The sequence below is a fragment of the Falco punctatus genome (genome assembly GCF_963210335.1).
Source record: "Falco punctatus genome assembly, chromosome: 8".
NCBI lineage: Eukaryota > Metazoa > Chordata > Aves > Falconiformes > Falconidae > Falco > Falco punctatus.
Window position 1 is genome coordinate 23,627,686 of NC_137588.1, and position 6,751 is coordinate 23,634,436.

The window sequence follows — 6,751 nt, forward strand, 5'->3', positions numbered from 1 at the left end:
TTTCAAAATTTAATTAAGGCTATTTTATGCTGCATGAACAAGGTTTGAAATCTGCTTTTGTGTAGATGCTCTCCTTCTTTTTAAAAATATAATTCCTAGAGGAAAATTAGTCTGTAAGGTTTCTGTCAATACGTTTCTTCAATGAATGCATACAAGAAACATTGAATATAATGACTGATCTTCCTGTAGTCTTAATCATCAATTAATAGGCTTATCTGCTTGTTAGGAGTGGGTTTAATGGTACGGAATCAGCGTGAGATCTGTGTACATGAAACATTGGTATGTTGTTTATAACAGACTGAGTTTTGATCTAGCATTCCTAGATCTAATAATAGAAATATTTGGCTCTTTGCCCTCAATCAATATATCCCTTAATAGAACAAACTTTGCATAATACTTTCATAAAGTGCCAGATGTATTGATACTGAGTTGATAAATTTAATTACTGGGGTTTTACATTGATTCATTGATCTTATGATTGGAGGAAATTGTTCTGCAGACATTTCTGAAGTATTGAGGAATATTGTATATCAGTAAAGCTTGACTAATTGATCAATCAGCACTTTTTTCTCCTCCTGAGTCATTGATAAGAAAAGGCATAAAAATAACTGTAAAAACAATTTTGGATAAACTAATTAGAAATTCTTGTGTGTTGTTAACAGAGCAGATGAGAAGCAAAGGTCTATGCAGGTGGGGAAAACATCAACTTTGAAGTGGAATTGTGCATATTGGGCTCAATCCTTAGCAGGTGTAAAATAGTTTAGCTGTAAAGAGTTACAGTAATTTGCAGGTCCCAGGTTTTGGTTTTTTTTCTTCTTTTTAGTGTCTTTTTTTCTCTTTCTTTTTTCCCTTTTTTTTTTTTTTAGTACCATTCTTTGGCTTATTGGAAGCTGTTTTAAATCAGATATTATGGCTACCAAAATATATGGAATTTTAGATAAGTATCTGATCCAAAATGAATAGTATAGCTATAAAATTCATTTGAAGAGCTGTAAATTCAGGATTGCGTATCCCTGATATTGTTGCAGAGTATTAAACTCTTGCTGCTAGAGATGCTATCCTCTAAGTGAAAACTTATCTTTCTTATGGGAAAGATCGCTTCAAGGAACTCTAGGCTGGGAAAAGGCATGGAGGATTTTTTTTTGTTGCTAAAATAATAATAAAACAATTTCCAATACATAGAATTAGTTATAGAAATATTTTCCAGGTGAAAAACCTTACTGGAATACTTGGCTTTATTTCTGTGAGGCATGTGACCTTTTCACCCTATGTCAATGATATTTTTATAGAGTGTGTGAGAAATGTGAGCATAAAGAAAATTCCGTAAGATTTTTTTTTTTTTTAAATAGAAAAGAAAAATCTCTGAATCTCAAAACAACATATACATCTCCCTTAGTAAAACTGTATTCCTTTAAAGTATGATAGCTAATACAGAAGAATAGAGAAAATCCACTTGCAATATGTTACCATAGGTTCGACAAATACAATCTTATCCTTCAAGGAGCAAGGAGTCCTAGACTGTAATGGAGGTCAAAGGAATTCTAAGGCTTTCAGTCCTTTAATAATTGTACCTGCCACCCCCCTGATCTGCATGTTAAAGAGAATGCATGTATATGTATTATGTTTCTTAGAAGATAATTTATATTTGCAGCAACCTACTAAATACAAGTGGACTTTACTACTACTGCTTCTAAATACCTGTTGATGTTGGCCTTGCTGTGTGTCTAGTAAGGGTAAAATAGAAAGAGGAATACTTGGTCAGTCTTGGTTACTTTGGGTCTTGAGAAACTGGGTGGGATGGGGGGAGATCAGGCTTTGACAAGCCAGTTTGAGAATGGGAAGAATACTAGAAAGTGTAATCTGCCCAAAGCTCCACTGAATAACAGCATACGGAGACCTCTGCAGTGATGAAAATGCGGAGTCTGTGCTTCCTTTTTGCTGAGTTATATTGCTATGGAGGTATCGGCACACACAGTATGGTAATAACAATATTGTATGTCTGTTCTTATAGTGCTAGTAACGGTACCTGTCAAACGTATCATAATGCTGAACTATCTGTTTAATCATATAAGCAACACTCCTTACTACAATTGCTATTATATTTGTACAATAGAAAGAACAGCCATGTGTTATTATATTTAAATAATAGAATAAAACTTTGTTCTTTAAACTGTTTTTCTGCATATGGAAAAACCTAAAGTTTCAGGTGTCTCAGCTATAATTAAAAATAATGCAGCTAGATGACTGTCATGTCACTGGCTGATATTTTTTTTTTACTAGTCTGTTAAGCTTGTATTCTGATGTACCATGAAATGCCGAAATAGTAATTACCAGTCATATTATTTAACTTACTGAGAAACTATTTTCTCAGTTCTTTTAAAGTATAGCACAGCTACTGCTACTATGTTGTTATTTCAGATATCCTGATAATGATGTGGACAAAAATGTTGAGATTATTTTGATGTGATGGCAAACTTTGGTGGTGCAAGTCCATTTTCGCTCCAGGTTCTTTGAAATCACATATGGCTTGGAGTTTTTGTTATCTGTTTTTAACCCTTTCATATTCTACTTCTAATGTTATGTACTCTTTGTTAAAGCATATGGTTCATTTTCTGTATATGAATTGCTCAATGCACGGAGATGTATGCCACAATCTATTTTGTGTGATATTTTTGAATGTTTGCATGTGTCAAGCTGGTTATAGATTGGTGATAAATTGGTTTCAGTAATAAGTATCTAATTTGCATTAATACTCCAGTAGTAAGAGCATACTGTGGTCAAACTTCATGATCTAAGGTAGCTGTCTCCCATCTAACTGAGCAAGGTCTGAATGAATGATTCTCTGGTATGGGTCATAATTAAACTTTTTGTTTCTCATCTTCAGCATGATAAAATACTTAAGGGACACATTAATGCGTGTTTTCATAACTCCTGCTTATCCGAATGGAATTCGGAAATGCATATTGAGAGGGGATGGGAGAAGGGGCTGGACCTGGTGGGTTACACGGCTTTGCAGCAGGGATGTATCTTCATGCTCTCATTCAAGGGTTATTTTTTGGCCTGATTTAGAACAACTGCTGTTTGCTTTATATTATGTTGGAAATAACATCTGTATTTCCCCCCTCTGTCTCCTCTATTCTAACATACAGGCAAGTAATTAATAAAAAAACATGTACAGAGTGAGCTTGAATTACCACTTCATAAAACTATGAGAACTGCTGCAAAGATATTCCTAGACAGTACAACAGATGTTAATGTGTGTACGCTTCGTCTGGAGACATAGTGAGGGGAAGAGCCAACAATTATTTTGTATTACTGAGTGACAGCAGAGGGTGGATGGGAATGATAAAGTTATATGCAGAATTTATTAATCCCTGACAATAGTATCAATATTGACATTTTAAATATTATGAATAGATAGTCCTGCTATACACGTTTTTGTGATAGCTGTGCTTTTAGATTAAAAGTAGCTATTTATATACCTTACGGCTCAGTGTGGTCATGTTGAAAGAATGGACTTACTCATCACAGATTCTGAGAAAGTGCAGGTTAACATCCTCTGTCTTCTTTAGACCTATCTGATTACTTCAGCCTCCTGTGTTGACACAGAGAAAGAAACAGCTAGATTCTATGCTGGAAGAATAAGGTCTGCAAGCAGTGACTGATATAAGGTATCCCATTGTGATACCTAAACCAAATTTTAAAAAATCAAGCATCCTTTTCAAGTAAAACTTGAGAAACACAGAAAGGAACAGCAAAGATGTATCTGAACACACTTGAAGGTGCACCATTTACTTTCAAAAGAGATCTTTCCCATCACTCGTGGATAGCTTCACCATGAAGAGTGATATCAAAAGATCTCAGAAAAGTAACTATTCTTTTATGTCTTTGGGAACTCAGATGCTTACAAGATTGTTTCTGAGAAGGAAAAGAATTGATCCTATTTTCAGTCCCTTGTTGTTGGCATTTGTGGACCACACCACTATATACAGCATTGTAGAAATATACTCTAGTAGATGAATACAATTCTGTTTCCTCTTGCAGCTTGAAAAGAATAGTGCAATGTTGCTGTATGTAAACTCAGTTTAGAAAATATGTTTCTGTGAATCCTTTCTTGCACTCTATAAAATTGTTTTATTTAAAATACATACGGAGTTTGCTGAAGATCTTTAAACTTAATGGATAGGTCATCTGCGTGATTAAAATAGAGAAATTAAAATTTTAAATAGTATGCATTGGCTTTTATGAAAGTAATACAGGCTAAAAGTCACATGTGATAATTTGTGAACTGGGTATCCCCATTCAGTCAGAAAATTGATGGGTTTAAACTAGCAAGATACAGTTATTTTTAATATGGAAGGGGACTGTAAATTTGCTAACTCTTTAGCTGAATGTACACTTAATTTACAAAATTGAGTGGTTTTGTGTTTTCTAGTGTTAGATCTGCAGCTTTATATTAACTACATGTCTATGCTTATGCTGTTTTGAACATACTATTCAGAGGCAGATGTTCTATTTTAAAGATAGTAATTTTTCATGTGTCTATAGAATTTCTGGTAATTCTGTATTTCTTACTCTTTGCCTTTGATAAAAGCTGAAATAAATATATTTTGGAAACTGTTCATGCAGCAATTAACCTTTCTTAATCCTTGATTTTCATATTTTTCTTTGACTTGCATACTTTTCATTTCATAGTCCTATCCTGTGTAGGCGTTCTTTATGCTACAACACTAGTGTATTTTTCCACTTTCAGTTTAAAAACTTTAGTGGCAACATTAATTTAGCTGATATGGTAGTCCTATTGAAAAAATTAATCTATTATTCAGGTTAATGTTAGTGTTGGTAGAGAACTGAAGCTGAAAGTCAGTAAATCCTGTGTAATGAGGGGTATGAAGCACTTCTAGTTATTTGGCCCCTAGCACTTGTCAATGCAACAGTCACATTAAAGGCACACCTTAATATGCAGAGAACATCTTTGTTGAGACATGTAGTTAAGTAAGTTTGAGAAGCTTTTCTTTAAGGTTTTTTAAAATTTTATTTTAAAGTTAATGTAGGTGAAATATATCTCATCATGTGCTTATAGAGGCTGTGAATAACTAATACCTTAACAAATAATATTTTTCAAGTTTTCACTACTTAGAAATATTCAAAAAGTTCTAATGTGGTATTTCTTCCATCACTGAGCAGATCATCCGTAAGGTACAGAATAGTAGACAAACTGACACTAGTATTCATTGGGTGAAAAAAAATTTCACTTCTAATTAAGGAAAGATCTTTTCTTATTGAGCAATTAGCAAACACTTTTCTACACCCCACCCCCTCACCCCCTCCCACCCCTTTCCAAGACGTCAGCTGTTTAGAGATAGTAGAAGTCAATGCTTTCATTCATGCCAGGCAAGTCCTTTTGGCTAAAGTTACTGTTCCTTTCTGTTGCAGAGCTGCTACAGCAGCTGCAGTTTGAGCTTGAAGGCTCCGAGTGGCTGAGATAACATCACAAATAGTATTGCATCTCTGCAAGTGCAAGCATTTCCACTTTTGGGTGCTCAGTTATCAGAGGCTCTGAGTCCCTGCAATTTGTAATGACTTTGGATATTCAGGCATAGAACAAATCTTACAGGCCAGGTTATGGGTATTATAAGGAATTTCCCCAGAGATTGGTAGGCATTAGCTTCATTTGTACTTCCTAAATGCTACAATCTCCCTGTTTGGGTATTAATGCTGTATGATAGAGTAAATAAGGTTTTTGATTTTTCCTGCTTGTTGTAAGAATACATTTTAAATTCATCAGGGCAAAAATACGTGTGTTACATAAAGGTATAAGGAATGACTCATTTGCGATTTTGGACAGAGGAAACTTTAAACTCCGTTTGTTACTGGGTAAATGTTGCAAGGAGCAAAATGCAGAGTAGATAATGCTGTTTCAATTGCAGAATCTCTCTTAGTTACCTTCTCCCTCCTCCTGATCCCCTTCTCCCTCCCCACCCCCTCTTCTTTAAACAATTATGGGCATTGTGCTCCTTAACAGTGCATAGTTACTGTAAAGATAGATGTCCTCAAATAATGAGTTTCTAATAATAATCAGAGAGAGTTAGATTAAACTGGTTTTGTATAGAAATCTTACAGTGTGAAAACGTACACCTACAATCCCGAGATATATTTACAGGAGCTAAGACTATTTACAGGGGACTAACCCAATTTTGTATCTGTGGATGTGTGCAGGGAGGGCAGAGTAGAGGCGTATGTTTGTATGTGCCTATGTTTTTGTTCACCTGCTTTAAAGACTTCAGAAGATTTTTTTTTTTTTAGTACCAATTTCTATTTTGCTTTCTGATAACCAAATATGTTTTACAATCACAACACACTAATTAGCTTCTGTGTTTACACTGGAAAGCTTGCATCCTTTCAAATGACTTCTAGCCATGCTCTCCTTTCTCTCTTGCTTCCCCCCACCCCTCTGGTCTTCCCCACCCTCACCCCCTGTATGAGGTTTATTACATTATATTTGTTGCTTTCTTCCTTGTTCAAAAGTTCTGAAGGGAAGTAAATGAAAGTGCTAAGCAGCCACAGATAAAGAGTTGTCACTACATTGGCTAAGAAAAGCATTTTTCCTAACAGGTACTCGATCAGCAAGGCCATACAGTAAATAGAGCAAAATAGTTTAACTTATGTTTTAGAAATACATATGCCATTTAAATGGAAACAAACCCCCAGATCTCCCACATACCTTTTGGGGGTTGGCGAACAAAAGCTC

The 6,751-nt window shown here is 35.0% G+C and overlaps 1 protein-coding gene across 4 annotated transcripts in view; it reads left to right on the forward strand.

Annotated features, from left to right (window-relative positions):
- The window catches only part of FIGN (fidgetin, microtubule severing factor), a 216,509-nt gene that overhangs the window by 14,526 nt on the left and 195,232 nt on the right, over nt 1-6,751 (forward strand). The window lies entirely within an intron of this gene.